This window comes from Pantherophis guttatus, chromosome 3, assembly GCF_059756535.1.
Source record: "Pantherophis guttatus breed Tessera chromosome 3, ASM5975653v1, whole genome shotgun sequence".
In the NCBI taxonomy this organism is placed as follows: domain Eukaryota; kingdom Metazoa; phylum Chordata; class Lepidosauria; order Squamata; family Colubridae; genus Pantherophis; species Pantherophis guttatus.
The window spans coordinates 13,961,960-13,978,753 of NC_142065.1; positions in this window are offsets into that span (position 1 = coordinate 13,961,960).

The following is a 16,794-nucleotide window of genomic DNA, read 5'->3' on the forward strand; positions in this document are numbered from 1 at the left end:
ATGGAGATTTTACAGTATCCTTCCCCTGCCACACCCACCAAGCCACGCCCACAGAACCAGTAGTAAAGAATTTTGAAACCCACCACTGGGGCCAAAGCTATCTGGTAGTTCTTTGCTGTCTCCAGAGTCTCCGGAGTCTGACATCAGCGAGGCAGAAGAACAGCGTGAGCCTGTTCCCAGTGTGCGAATGCGCAGAGCTGCCAGGAGACAGGAACAATTAAGGAAACAGGGTCAGCTTGGGAGTAAGGCTTGGAGATGATTGGCCACTCCCATAAGTCATAAAAGAGAAGCAAATGGGACATGAGCTTTTGCAGGAAGCAATTAGTTTATCTGGCCGATTCAAGATTTGAAAATTCTGTTTGTGACTCTGTGCCACATTTGGCCTTGCCCTGTGTCTGGAAATTAGCTCTTTGGCAGCGTTCCACGTGAGATAGGTGGGTATTGATAACCTTCCTCTGAAAGACTGCTTATCAAGCCTTGCAGACTGTAAATGAAAGTAATTTACAGCCGTATGAATTAAAGAGGTTTGCCGGGACTAAGTTTGTGCTGTTTAATTTCTAAGGAAGCCTAAGTCAGACCACTATTTAACTATTTCCATACAGACCAAGGCTGTTCTTGACCAGGCAGGAGACAATCATATGGTTGTGCCCAATTGCCCAATAGCTCCTTACTCACCTTCCATAGTTCCATATTGTCTGTGGCGGCTGGTTGTTAGATCTCTAACTGAAACAAATATGCTGTGTATGCAGTTCGGATGCCTTGCCTTGCAACATCCACAATAACCAAAGAATCTTTAGCAAATTGTGATTTTCTTCTTCTTTGATCCATGCCTCCTATTTAAAAAAAAACAAACAAAACACCCTTTCCTCCCAGGAAAAGTCATAGGATCCTAGAAATAATAATGTATCTCAGAAGGAACCTCTTATTTTTTAACATCTCATGAATGGCCTTTAAGAGTGGGAAACTCTTAAAGAGAAATGATAGAGGATAGAATTTAGGCTCTAGTGCAGGGGTGTCAAACTCAAGGCCCGCGGGCCAGATCTGGTCCATCTGGCCTAAAGGGCCACTCTGGAAACAGCGAAGGACTGGCCCGCAGTGCCTCTGCCAGCAAAAATGGAGCTCAGGAGGTCCGTGCGTGGCTCACCTGAGCTCCGTTTTCAGCTGACATGGCCTCCTGCAATCCTCTGCCAGTGAAAATGGAGATCGGGAGGGCCGCTCAGGCCACCAAGATGCCCCCGACACAAGTAAAATTGATCTGGCTGTGCCCACCCTGGTCACGCCACCTGGCTCCTCGAGGTCAAACACAACCCTGATGCGGCCCTCAATGAAATTGAGTTTGACACCTCTGCTCTAGTGGATCTTAGATCCTTCCTAGCTTTATTTATTTATTTATTTATTAGATTTCTATGCCGCCCTTCTCCCGTAGGACTCGGGGCGGCTCACAGAATAAAAACATATAACAATAAATAAAACTAAAAACATCCAAATATAAAAACCCCAACAACTAAAATCTCATAACAGATCAGGGAATTTGCTGAAAAAGCCATGTCTTCAGTTCGGCGCGGAAAGCGCGGAGGTTGGGGGCTGTCCAAAGCCCGGTGGGTAATTCATTCCAGAGGGTCGGTGCGGCCACCGAGAATGCCCTCATCCTGGGGGCCACCAGCCAACATTGTCTCACCGATGGCACCCGGAGAAGGGCAGTCCTATGTGACCGCACTGGGCGGTGGGAGGCCGGTAGGAGGTGGTCCTGCAAGTACCTGCTTTCAGTCAGTTTGTCATATGGTGACAATTTCAAGGTACTTGACATTTATTCCATCCTATACCATGCATACAAATTGATGCTAGGAAGGCATTAAAAATGTCCTGGCCTAATCTAGCTCATGTTAGCTTGACTGACTTGGGGGAGAAGATTCCCAAAGAATGACGTTGACTGGAGATCTGTAAGCTTTCGGCCTGTATCTTCAGTCATACAAAACTAAACCAGTGGTGGGATTTGAATTTTTTTTACTACCGGTTCTGTGGGCGTGGCTTGGTGGGCGTAGCATGGCTTGGTGGGAATGGCTTGGTGGGCGTGGCAGGGAAGGATACTGTAAAATCTCCATTCCCATCCCACTCCAGGGGAAGGATATTACAAAACGAATTGCTGGGGACGAATCAGCAATGGAACACAGGTCCAGAGGAATGTGAGTGATTTACAATAGCTTAGTAAACTGGTCACAGAATCCAAACTAGTATGGATGTAACAAAACCTTTCCAACTGATAAAAGCTCTACTGGGTGACCCATTATGGATGCAAACAAGATTGAGAAGTTTGGTTACAATCGTGCATTCTTATTGTCGTAATTGCTACAAGGCTCCTGTGATCTCTATCTAATCGCCGCCTGCTTGTTTCAAATGCTTTGTTCCCTTATCTAATATCCGGAAATCCAAATGCTATGTAATGATCAGCCACCTTGGGGAGCTCGCTCGCAAGCAAGAATCCAGCAGCCCCTTGCACTTTCTCCCTTGTCTGAATCCCTCTGTATCAGCTCTAACCATTGCTGGTTAGTTAATCTATGATTATTTATTTTTCTTTGACAAAATACTCCAAGGCATCTGTGCAGTTGGGCAGAAGGCCAGCAAATCACTCACTCTAGTTGCTTTGGGTTTATTTTATTTACTCCAGCAATTCTCTTTCATTCGCCGCACCAACTTTGACTCAATGTGCTGTGAAAACAAGTGAAATTAAAGCAGATGTTTTGTTTTCAGTGTTTAGGCAAATGTGACATCTAATCAACCAGCAAAAGTTACACGAGCGGAGTTACATAGCAGTAAATGAATAAATAGTACCTAATAGCAAATTAGTAATTTGCCAACAATGCAGCAATCACCAACGCTTAAGATCTGAATGCGAAGATCCTATGCAAAGAGCGTGGGAATTTTAATTCACACCACTTTCAATCTAGGAGAACTCATTCACAGATAAGTATTACATTTAGGGGGAGAAGGGGATGTCGCAAGGTGTTCCTGTATTCAAGAAAAATCCCATGCTTTTTTATCTCATTTTAAAGAGAATTCACCATGGGTCTTGTTCAAGGATCAAACACTTTTGCATGATATGTAGAATAGAATAATTGAATCTCTTCCAATCGAATAGAATTGGAAGGGACCTAGGAGGTCTTCGAGTCCAACACCCTGCTCGAGCAGGAGACCCTATACCGGTGATGGCGAACCTATGGCATGCGTGCCAGAGATGGCATGCAGAGCCCTCTCTGTGGGCAGGCATGCCGTCACCAGCTGCTCTTGGGTTTCCAGTACATGCATGTGTGTGCTGTCCAGTTGGTCTTTACGCATGCCGGCCATCTGGTCTTTGGGTTTCTGGCGCTCTGGCACACACAAAGGCCATGTGGCCGGTGCACATGCATGTGGCGGAAACCCAAAAATCAGGTGGCCTGCGCGCACATGAACGCCAGCCACCTGGTGTCCAGGTTTCCGGCACTCCGGCGTACGCACATGCATGCAGATGCATGCACATGGATGCATTCCGATTTGGGCACTCGATGCTGAAAAGGGTCGCCATCATTGCCCTATTCCATGTCAGACAAATGATCATCCGGTCTCTCTTTGAAAGCTTCCAGTGATGGAGCACCCACAACTCTTAAAAGCAAGCTATTCAATTGGTTAATTCCTCTCACTGTTAGGAAATTTTTCTTTCATTCCAGATTGCTTCTCTCCTTGGTTGGTTTCCATCCATCCATCCATCCATCCATCCATCCATCCATCCATCCATTTATTTATTTATTTATTTATTTATTTATTTATTTATTTATTTATTTATTTGTTCCATTTATATGCTGCCCTTCTCCGGAGACTCAGGGTGGCTTACAATGCATTAAGCAATAGCCTTCATACTTCATCTTATGATTTATGGTTGTATCTTATGATTTACAATTTATCATTTTGTTGCTTGTATGTACACTGAGAACTTATGCACCAGAGACAAATTCCTTCTGTGTCCAATCACACTTGGCCAATAAAGACTGTTCTGTTCTGTTCTGTTCTGTTCTGTTCTGGTCTTTTGTGTTTTAAATGACAAGACTCCATTGATTTATTCAGTGATCTATTGTTTGTTTGTTGGCTATCTATGATAATATTAGGAGTCTTCTCCAACATCAAATGAATCAGAGGTGGTATTCGGCCAATTCGGACCAGTTCGCATGAACCGGTAGCGGAAATCGCGGGTGGGGGGGGCGGGGGGGCGCTGTGCCATCCTATTTAGCCACATTTTTGAGGCCGGGCACATGCACAGAAGGCGTGCACATGAGCAAAGTGCATGCATGGAAGTCCAGGCGCATGCACAGAAGGTGTACGCCCGCAAGCAGCGAGCGCACATGTGTGTGGCAAACCGGTGGTAAAAATATGTGGAACCCACCTCTGAAATGAATCAATAATCTTTTTATCCTGCTTCTTCAAAGCCCAATGGAGACATTTTTTTTCTTCCATTCCATTTTTTGAGGGTGCCTGGACAAGTTCCTTCAGCTTTCCTGGCAAGGTTTTCAGAAGTGTTTTGCCATTTCGTCCTTCTTAGGGCTGAGAGAACGTGACTGGCCCAAGGTCACCCAGACGCCTTGGTGCCTAAAGCAGGACTATAGAGCTCATGGTCTCCTGGTTTTTATCCTGATGCTTTCCTTTTCCCATTGTTTTCAATTCTTTTGTAGAAAGTTCAGAGCCGGCGGGGAGGAGAAAAGTAATCTGTTCCACCATTTCATAATAGATGGTAGTAATAATAATAATTAAAATATTATGACAAGTTAGAAAATTAAGTCTCAGCTGCTAAGGGCTACTGGATGATCTTCTCTAGGCTTAGAGGGGCAAGCCTGATTAGTAGTTGAGTAATTGACAAGCGGGGCTATAGGCTAGTACTGGAAGTCAAATAAATCTGCTCAGAGAAGGGAATATCAAATCATTTCTGCAGTGTGACCAGGAAAATAGCATGGATGTATCTAGGGAGTTGCCAGAAGTTGAGTTCAAAATGAATAAGATGGAATGATGGATTCAAAGCAGAGAATGAAGAATGATAGGCAATAATGAGGACAGAGGATAACCCGGATTTTAAAAAGAAAGTAAGTCATGTATAAATATTGCATATTACTGATGTCTTGGTATGAATCTACTTTATGGCCTAAAGCAGGTAAGACATGGATAAAACATGGCTCAATCAGCTTAGCAGGGTCCACAGCAACCTAAAATTATGTTAAACCAATGCTATATCTGCAGTGATGCCAGAATGTTAATGTTGCCCTTACATCCTTGGGCCCTAATGTTTGATGAAACTGTATAAGTATCAATGTGATTAGGTCATTATGCATATATCCTCCACAGCTTATCCCCCACTCCAGATGCTCCTGGATCTCTGTGGTTGGTTTTTTTTTTTTTTTTTTAAGGAAAATAGGTAGTGAAATTTTGTCCAAAATAAAGACAATATTATAAAAGAAAAGCAGTATGGTTGTTTTCTCCTGCTTCCTTAGACCAAAATCAGATAGAATAGAATAGAATAACAGAGTTGGAAGGGACCTTGGAGGTCTTCTAAGCCAACTCCACTCTAGGTTCTGGAGTTGAGAGTGGGGAGGTATTTAGACTTTCTTTTGGGCTTTGCACTTGAACTTCCTGTTCCTGTGCAAGAACATGTCCTCTAATATTCTATTGGCTATTGTCAGATTCCTATGGGGTCATGGCTGGCTCTATAGGAAAAAGAGGAAATGCAGATCCTAGGTGTTTGTCTGAGCTAATTTTGTCAACCTTTGGTTTGTTGCTTATCTGAGTTTCTGTCTTGACCCAGTCTTTCTGAATGGATTACCAAATCTACATTTCTAAAAGCTGGCCTCATTTTAGAAGAAGAATAACAGAGTTGGAGGTCTTCTAGTCCAACCCCCTGCTTAGGCAGGAAACCCTACACCACTTCAGACAAATGGTTATCCAATCTCTTCTTTAAAACTTCCAGTGTTGGAACATTCACAACTTCTGGAGGCAAGTTGTTCCACTGATTAATTGTTCTAACTGTCAAGAAATTTCTCCTTGGTTCTAAGTTGCTTCTTTTCTTGATTAGTTTCCACCCATTGTTTCTTGTCCTGCTCTCAGGTGCTTTGGAGAAGAAGTCTATCCCCTTTTCTTTGTGGCAGCCCCTGAGATATTGGAAGACTGCTATCATGTCTCCCCTAGTCCTTCTTTTCATCAAAGTAGACATACCCAGTTCCTGCAACTGTTCTTCATATGTTTTAGCCTCCAGTCCCCTGATCATCTTAGGAGCCATAGTTTCCCCCCATTAAAATATAAATTGTATTGCAGTCTTTCCCAGCAACCCAGAGTCAAGGGCAAGGCTACTTTATTGTCAGTTTTGGGTAAGAATGAAGCTTTCTAAAGAGATCTTTCAGGGATGAACAGACAATGCTCTAGAACCAAAGTGAATTCTAATAGAGTCCTCAAATAAAGAAGGGTCTGGTCAGTATCTCATCAGAGGTCTTGAGTTCCAGAATTGGGCTACTAAAGATATCACCCTACTTCTAAGTAGACCAGCCTGTGCTTCTCAACTTGCAATCATTTGCATCAAAGTTGCAACAGCATTGAAAAAAGTGACTTGACCTGATGTAACTTCTCCATCACAAGACTCTCACTGGTGACTCACACCTGACCCATCACAAGACCCTCATGACATACCCACACCTGAAGCCCTTAGAAACAGAAGAACACTGGCACTGACATCCCATAAACTCCGCTGAAGATGTTATCTAGCCTGGTTATGAAACTTTTGGAAACCAACCCACAAGCTCGGAGAACAAACCTTCACTCTTATTTTGAAAATCTGCTAAACCACATAGCTTAGAGCTCATATAACTTGTCCCCTAATTTTTTTTAAGAGATCTTGATCTCATTTTATTTAAGGTAGGAAATCTCCCTAGATTTCTGTTGCAACCGTTGTCTCGTCACTTAGAGACATGTCTCCTTTTCTGACATTTTAACTTTTTTAAGTATACAGTTAAAATAGAGGTAGGCAGCCAAATATGGTAGAAGAAATGAAACTGGTGATTCAAAGAATAGCAGTGTCCCCAAACTATTTTAAAAATTCTTCCTACTTCCTACTTAATCCCAGTTTGTGACATTTTAAATTACGTTCATGTCAGCAAGCAGGTTACCATATATAATGTTTATTTCCATTTTCTATCATTTCTTTCCCCTCCCCCAGCACCCTTAACCTTCCTAGTTATTTCTCCAAGTCCTATAGTCCAATATTCTTCAATTACAAAACCGTCTTAACTCAATCCCAAGACTTTATGTTATGTTTTGATTGTGTCTGTTCCTTCTTTTGAAATTCTCTAGGTCAGGCACTGATTATAGCTTCACTCTTCCTTTAATGCTGACATCCTCAACTTATAGAAATGCTGCTATTTTTTAAAAATGGGAAGACTTGGTCAAAGCCAATAATTTGACATCCTTTTCCATTCTGAGTCTCCAGCATTCCTCTTATAAATATATAAGAGGAAATATATATATAAGCATTCCTCTTATATAAATATCAGGATGCTGAACATCGATTGCTAGGTGTTTCTTGGGATTTTAACAATGAACAAATATCTGCATATAATATAAAGTGGGTTTTCAATTTTTTCATCCCAAAGTATTTTGTTTTCCTGGTTTAACTCTCCCTTGCACTTACAAAGTAGATCACACTAGGAAACCATGTTATGAATGCTAATAATACTTTTATTATAAAGTTATTATACTTTATACCAGAGGTGAAATCCAAATTTTTTTACTACCAGTTCTGTGGCCGTGGCTTGGTGGGCGTGGCTTGGTGGGCATGGCAGGAGAAGGATACTGCAAAATCCCCATTCCCTCCCCTCTCCTGGGGGAAGGATACTGCAAAATCAGGACCAGCCAGAGGTGGTATTTGCCGGTTCTCCGAACTGCTCAAAATTTACGCTACCGGTTCTCCAGAACCTGTCAGAACCTGCTGGATTTCTCCCCTGAAGAATAGTATAAAATAGTATTTTATAGTATTTTATACTATAAAACATTTTTACAGTAAAACCTGAGTTGTTTCTTCTCCTACACCCCTTTATCTTTAGGAGGACTAGGGAAGATCTTGTTTGAGATGATTTCTAAAATTACACTTCTGTCCTGGACTCAGATTTCTTTTATCAGTTTGGTTTTCTTGGCTGTGGTTTTTGCTCCTGTTCCTGAAGGCTGTTATTCCTTCTGCCTGTTATACATGTAAACATAGCTGCCATTTGTCCATTGGGGAAAATCTTGTGGGAAAAGTATATTTTCTAACAAAGATACAAACGGAAGGCAAATTATTTCTGCCCAGTAAAGTAAAAGAATAATAGAATTGGTAGGGACCTCAGCTGGGCTCCAAGATCACCACAGCCAAGAAATTAAAAGACGCCTGCTCCTGGGGAGCAAATCTAGACAGCATACTAAAAAGCAGAGACATCACCCTGCCAACAAACGTGTGTATAGTCAAGGTCATGGTTTTCCCAGTTGCAATGTATGGTTGTGAAAGTTGGACCATAAGAAAGGGTGAGCACCAAAGAATTGAGGCCTTTGAACTATGGTGCTGGAGAGGACTCTTGAGAGTTCCTTGGACTGCATGGGGATCAAACTGGTCAGTCCTAGAGGAGATCAATCCTGACTGCTCTTTAGAAGGCCAGATCCTGAAGATGAAACTCAAATACTTTGGCCACCTAATTCTCCAAGGACTCCCTGGAGAAGAGCCTCTTTCCCTGGGAAAGAGTGAGGGCAAAAGAAGAAGGGGATGACAGAGAATGAGGTGGCTGGATAGAATCACTGAAGCAGTCAGTATGAGCTTAAATGGATTCCAGAGGATGGTAGAGGACAGGAAGGCCTGGAAGAATGTTGTCCATGGGGTCGTGATGGGTCAGACATGACTTCGCAACTAACAACAGCAACAAAGGGACCTCAGAAATTTGTAGTCCAACCTCCATTCAAGCAGGAGACTCTATTCCTTTCTGGACAAAGAGCTGTCCAATCTCTTTTTAAAAGCCTCCAGTGAAGAGTTTGGACAGCTCTTTGTCCAGAATGGAATAGGGTCTTCTGCATGAATGGAGGCTGGACTAGAAATTTCTGAGATCCCTACCAATTCTATTATTCTTTTACTTTACTGGGCAGAAATAATTTGCCTTCCGTTTGTATCCTTGATAGAAAATATACTCTTCCCACAAGACTGTTCCCAATGGACAAATGGCAGCTATGTTTACATGTGTAACAGGCAGAAGGAATAATAATTTTATAAATAAAGACTATAAAGATAAATAAATAAACCCAGTGGTGGGTTTCAAAAATTTTTACTACCGTTCTGTGGGCGTGGCTTGGTGGGCGTGGCATGGCATGGCTTGGTGGGTGTGGCATGGCTTGGTGGGCGTGGCAAGGGAAGGATACTGTAAAATCTCCATTCCCTCCCCACTCCAGGGGAAGGATACTGTAAAATCTCCATTCCCTCCCCACTCCAGGGGAAGGTTACTGCAAAATTCCCATTTCCTCCTGATCAGCTGGGACTTGGGAGGCAGAGAATAGATGGGGGCGGGACCAGGGGTAAAATATAAAATTTGTTACTACCGGTTCTGTGGGCGTGGCTTGGTGGGGGTGGGGGTAATGTGACTGGGTGGGCGTGGCCAACTTTTTTTTTTTTTTAACTTTTCAAAGCATTTTTTCTAATGCTTTGAAAAGCCTCTGCCGATCAGGAAACTCAGCTGGGATCGTCAGAGACCTTTCAAAGCATTTTTTTTACCACCTCTTCGGCCAAGAGGTTGCAGAAAAAAATGCTTTGAAAAGCCTCTGACGATCCCAGCTGAGCCGCACGATCATCAGAGGCTTTTTTTTTTTACTTTTAAAAGCATTTTTTTCGTCAGAAGAAGTTGTAGAAAAAATGCTTTTAAAACTTAAAAAAAAAAGAGCCTCTGATGATCCTGCGTCTCAGCTGGGCATGATCGGGGGGGGCACACGGATTTTTGCTACTGGTTTTCCGAACCACTCGCTGCCATCACTACCGGATCGGGCGATCCGGTCCGAACCGGGAGCATTTCACCCCTGGGCGGGGCCAGTCAGAATTTTCACTACCGGTTCACCGAACTACTCAAAATTTCCACTACCGGTTCTCCACAACTGGTCAGAACCTGCTGAAACTCACCTCTGCTCCAAGGTCTCTTCCAGCTCTTTTGTTTTTTGTGGCAGCCCTTCAAATATTGGAACACTACTATCATGTCATATCATTCTTTTTAAAATCACAAAATCCATCCCATATAAGTTACATGAGTAGTGGGTTAGGTCAATAAATTGAGCCCAATTCTTCCTGATAGAATGGATAAATGTGACCATCTTGGCCTGAATGCAGCAGCAGTTGATGGTTCTTTCATAAATAATATTTTTTTGCATTTCTTTCTACTGCTTCCCTCAACTTTGCCAAATCTGTTTTATTTAATAGGCATTCTTTAACATCCCTATGCTCAAAGTATCTGTTTTTTTTTTCTTATTGATTGTTTCTTTCAACAAACTTTTACTTGGTCCAGGAGCAGTTGAATGGTACCCTTAGCAACCATCTTCAGATCCATTCATACATACAAAATAGAGCTGGAAGGGATCTTGGAGGTCTTCTCGTCTCCTAGAAGACCTCCAAGCAGCTCAGGCAGGAAGCCCTATACAATTTCAGACAAGTGGCTGTCCCGTCCAGTGGTGAAATCCAAATTTTATTTATTTATTTATTTATTTATTAGTCCAATTTATATGCCTCCCTTCTCCATTGACTCAGGGCGGCTTACAATGCATTATAGCAATAGCCTGCATATTTTTATGTATATACCTGCTTATTAGGGCTTTCGCCCCCCCCCTAAGCGGTGTTGTTCTATACAAAGCTGGCTTATTGCCCCCACAATCCGGGTCCTCAATTTACCTACCTCAAAAGGATGGAAGGCTGAGTCAACCTTGAGCCTGGCGAGATTTGAACTCGCACTAATTGCAGGCAGCTGGCAGCTAAGTGCTAGCACTTAACAGCACTTAGTCCGCTGCACCACCGAGGCTCTACCGGTTTTACTACTGATTCTGTGGCCGTGGCTTGGTGGCTGTGGCTTGGTGGGCGTGGCAGGGGAAGGATACTGCAAAATCTCCATTCCCCCCCTACTCTGGGGCCAACCAGGTAGTATTAGCCAGTTCTCCGAATTACTCAAAAATTTCTGCTACCGGTTCTCCAAACTGCTCAAAATTTCTGTTACCGGTTCTCCAGAATTTGTCAGAACCTGCTGGATTTCACCCCTGGTCTAGTCTCTTCTTTAAAACCTCCATTGATGAAGCATCCACAACTTCTGAAGGCAACTTCTGTTCCACTGGCTAATTGTCCTCACTGTTAGGAAGTTTCTCCTCAATTCTAGGTTGCTTCTCTCCTTGATTGGTTTCCATCCATTGTTTTTTGTCTTGCCTTTTTGAAAGTGTCTCTCTTTTTGCTCTTTCATAGTTCCAAGTTTCACCCTTAGCATTACCGTTGGAAAGAGCATTGCCTTAACTAGTCTAATATTTGTTGTCGTTGAAATGTTCTTATCCTTTATTAACTTATCCACCTTCAGTGTTTACTTAGGACATTTGAAGCCAAAAGAACCTTGTTCTGAATTACACTGTGTCCATATCCTTTGCGATTTGCCTTTTTATATTTCATTAATTTCCAGGCACCGAATGCACCGTAAGAGCAGGCTCCTTTTGATAATATTATGTGTGTATCTGTCATAAAGTTGGCATTTCTTGGCCAGGAAATAAACATCTTTTAATAAGGAGGAAATATGAAATGCACAGAAGTTTTCTGTGTCCCTCCAATTTATGGAAATGAGGTTGGTTATATTTACTTATTTCGTTTTCTTCCATGCCTATAGCAGTGACACAAAGTCATTTAATTAGATGACACTCTTGATCAGCCAAGAGGCAAAGTGCTACCCGTTTGTACTGAGGATAACAGGGTTTTTTTTTAAAAAAAGCTCTTGGTAATGTAATTCTTTATTTGCAGAAGTGAAAATAAATAAATAAAGCCCCCTGCAAACTGCAAAGCCCAGGCTGAGAATGAGCCATTCAGAAAAAAAGAAAAGAAAGAAAGAAATTGTCAGACAGAAGGAGAAAATAACCTTTTAATGAAACCTTTCATGCAAATATCCTTCGATTTGGTGAGACAGCTTTTCTTTTAATCCTTGTTATTAAAAAAGAAAGAAAGAAAGAAAAAGAATCAAGATTTCAGCAAGAATGCAGGGAAACCAACGTCCAGAGGAGTTTTCGATTTCCTTCCATTGCAGTTTTTATATCATTAGCATTACAGTCCAGGGGTGAAATGTAAAATTTGTTACTACCAGTTTTGTGGGCGTGGCTTGGTGGGGGGTAATGTGACTTAGTCGGCATGGCCAACTTTTTTTTTTACTTTACTTTACTTTTATTTGATTTGTATACCGCCCTACTCCCGAAGGACTCAGGGCGGTGAACAGCCAACAATAAAATACATACATACAAAATTTAAAAGCAGAAATAAAATCGAATTAAATAGTTTGGCCCAGACAGATTAAAACCCCAATCAATTTAAAACAAATTTAAACTTTGAGGATTAAAAATATTAAAATATTAAAATTGTTTAAAAAGAGGGAGAAAGTTAGGCCAGGCCCGCCTGGTGAAATAAAAAGGTCTTTAGAGCACGGCGGAAGGTGCACAGATCCAGGATCCTCCGTATCTCCGGGGGGAGCTCGTTCCAGATAGTAGGTGCCCCCACAGAGAAGGCTCTCCCCCTGGGGGCCGCCAGTCGACATTGTTTGGCCGATGGCACCTGGAGGAGCCCCTCTCTCTGAGAGCATACCGGCTGGTGGGAGGCTATTGGTGGTAGTAGGCGGTCCTGCAACCTCTTCGGCTGAAGAGGTTGTAAAAAAAATGCTTTTAAAAGCTTCTGACGATCCCAGCTGAGCCGCGCGATCATCAGAGGCTTTTTTTTATACTTTTAAAAGCATTTTTTCCGCTGAAGAGGTTGTAGAAAAAATGCTTTTAAAAATAAAAAAAAGCCTCTGATGATTGCGCGGCTCAGCTGGGCATGAGGGGAAGGGAGGGACTTTTGCTACTGGTTCTCCAGCGGGCCTCTGGAGCTTGGGGAGGCCATCTTTGCCCTCCCAGAGGCTTGAGGAAAGCTGCCAGAGCCCGGGGAGGGCAAAAACATTCCCCCCAATGTGATGCAGGAGGCCGACTAAGCCATACCCAGCAACCGGGCAGAGAACCCCTTGCTAAAATTTTTGAAGCCCACCCCTGTAGAAAGACATAACTCTAGAATATAGGGAGTTGTATTCTACCAATTCTTTAAAGAGTTTCTGTATTTCTACCCTTATAACATCATATTTGTTGATTTTGATGATGAAAAGGCTTTTTCGCCAACTCCTTATTAACTGGAGTCATCAGAGGCTCAATCCTGGGATGCAACATATGCAACAAATTATATACTGTATCATTGCCTTTGCTCAGAGTTTTGTGGGGTCCTTGGTGGTCTCTGACACCACACATTTTAAATTCATTTTCTCCAACCTTTGAAATATTATTATCTGGTATTATTAATGCTTAAAATTGATTCTTTGATTATTCAACCTTCATGTAGCTGGAAATCTTATTTTGTAATTAGGAAACCTTGTTCTGCCTATTAATCTATTATACCTCTAACATTTCTTAAACTCATTAGCTATATGGAAACGGGGTTTTTGCTAAATCTTAGCAGATTACTGAATTTTTAGTTCCAGAGCTCTTTGTACACTAAATAACATAGGTGTACTAAAAAAGAAAGCATGAAGAATCATAGCTCTTAAAAGACTAATTAATGGTCCATGAAGTACATGTGGTTCCTAATCTCAGTTTTTGTATCACAAAGCCATTTAATTTTATGGCAAAATAATGAGTGAGAATATAGTGATTTCCTCCTACTTTTACAGGGAAATCAAATCAGCTGAGTACATTCCATTCTTGCTACACTCAATAGACCGACGGAAATAAGAATATTCCATAAGACCTTCCAACTTGAAGAATGAGAAGGAAAGATTTCCTCTTATGCCTTGGTATTAAATTATATCTCTTTATAAATCCCTCTAGCCTTTGGCTACCAATACTATTTTTTTTAAAATGAAAGAATGGACTTTATCGATTAGAAGTGAACCATTTCTTCCTTAAAAACATAACAGACATGGTTCTATTTAGTCCAATGGATTTCAGAGAAGTTTGTGGGTCAACTTTTTCTTTTGGGTTCAATGAAATCTAAAAATTGCGATCCTTTGTCCAAAGTGTTAGTTTGGACAGAGAAAATGATAAGTTAGAGCAGTGATGCTCTTTTTTCCTTAGGTGCCAAAAGTGCGTGCGCAAGCATGGCAATAGCACGCTCATGTGTGCCCACACTTAAGATGCAATGCCCCCCCGCGTACCTTGCACCCCTGCATATGTGCACACAACCCACCCATACTCCCCCCCTCACACATGCACGCATGACCCCCCTGCGCCCCGTTTTGGGCCTAGCAGGCATCCCTGAAGCCTCCGGAGGCCAGAAATGACTTGTTTCTGGACTTCTGGGAGGCCTGTTTTTGGCCCTCCCAGAGCCTCTGCGCGAGTCCTGTACTTACCACGGGCTGTGTGGAGACTCCTGGGAGGGGAGGGGTGGTGTGGGCTGGGCCAGCCAAAAATCAGCTGGCTGGTGAGCACACATGCGCAGTGGAGCTGACCTAGAACAACGGCTCGCGTGCCCACAGAGATGACTCATCATCACGGAGCTAGAAGATAAAAAAAGTCAATTGTGCGTAACTTCTGCAACGAAAGCAAATTCTTGAAATCATATAAAGAAACCCGACCTTTTCCATTTCTCTCATTTTTACATTTTTTTGAAATGTGTAAATAGATTCATTCCGTATCTTAACTAATCCAATTTAAAACAAATAAGAGTATCACTCATTCTCAGATTGATTTCTGCTTTCCTTATCACTTCCAAATCATATGTAGCTTTCCAGGTCTCATATTACTAGTTTCAAATTATATTTAATGCTCTCGGCCACATCACAAATTTCACTGAAGTTTAACAAGCACATCAGATTTTTTTTTTCATATTTGATTTTTTTAAAAAAGTTAAAAAATAAATATAGAGCTTGAGCTGAGTTGGCAGAAGACAGTAGGCTCAGCTAATGGATAATTAAGATTCTAGAAATCTAATTATTATTTTAGCATATATATAGTCCTCAATTTAAGACCACAATTGAGCCCTATATTTATGTTGCTAAGTGATAGATTTGTTAAGTGAGTTTTGCCCCATTTTACGACTTTTCTTGCCACGTTTGTTAAGTGAGTCATTGCAGTTGTTAAATTAGTAACACGGTTGTTGAGTGAATCTGGCTTCCCCATTGACTTTGCTTGTCAGAAGGTTGCAAAAGGGGATTGCAAGACCATGGGGATGCTGCAACCGTCATAAATGTGAGTCAGTTGTCCAGCATCCTAATGTAAATCATATGGCCATGGGGATGATGCAAAGGTCATAAGTGTGAAAAATGCTCATAAGTCCCTTTTTTCAGTGCCGTCGTAACTTCAAATATTCACTAAGCGAACTGTTATAAGTGGAGGACTACCTGTACAGGTTCTCCTCGACTTCCAACCATTCCTTTGGTGACCTTTCAAAGTTACAACGACACCAGTGATGGGATTCAAGTAATTTAACAACCGGTTCTCTGCCCTAATGATTTTTTCCAACAACCAGTTTGTCAAACTGCTCAGAAAGTTAACAACTGGTTCTCCCGAAGGGGTGCGAACTGGCTGAATCCCATCACTGAACGGCACTGAAAAAAGCAACTTACAGAGAGTTCTCTCACTTAGAACCATCGCAGCATTCCCCATGGTCACATGATCAAAATTCAAAGATTTGTCAACCTGCATGTACTTCAGTGGTGGGTTCCTCCCGGTTCGGTCCGGTTCGGCCGAGCCGGTAGCGGTGACGATATGACGTCACCAAACCAGTTATTCCCCCCCGCCCTCCCACCCCTCACCCCCCACGTTATTCTTACCTTTTATTTGGTCCCACCCCCAATCTATTGCTGCCTCCTGAGTCCCAGCTGATGACTAGAGGGAAAAAAACTGTTTAAACTCTTGCCGCGGGGCTTCAAAGGGCCGTCCTACAGCTGATCAGTGTTAAAAGCAAACAAATGAGTCGGGTCGTAAGTGTGAGGACCTTCCATAAATGACTCTGACCAGCTAGCCACGCCCACCTAGTCACATGACCTCCAAGCCACACCCACAAAATAAGCCATGCCCACAGAACCGGTAGTAAAAAATTTAGAATCCACCCCTGATGTACTTATTACAGTTGCAACATCCCAGATCTCATGATTGCCATTGGTGGCTGTCCCACTGCCTTCCAATAAGTGAAGTCAATGGGGCAAGAGCGACCCTCTTAACGAGTACCTGGTTCACTTAACAAATGCAATGAGCCACTTAATAACCATAGCAAAAGGCCATAAAACCAGGCATGAGTCCCTTAATAATTGTCTGTCACTTAGCCATGGAAGTTCTGAGTCTGAATCAGGCTATTTTTTGGGATCATAATATGGCCCTATGACTGTGATGGCATGCGTGCCACAGCTGGCAATCAGAGCCCTGTCTGTGGGCACGCAAGCCGTCACCCAGCTCAGCTCCACCATGCACGTGCAAGTGCTCCTCTTGCCGGCCAGCTCATTTTTGGGATGGGTCGGGGGACGGATCACATACGGGAGATGCACGTGCATA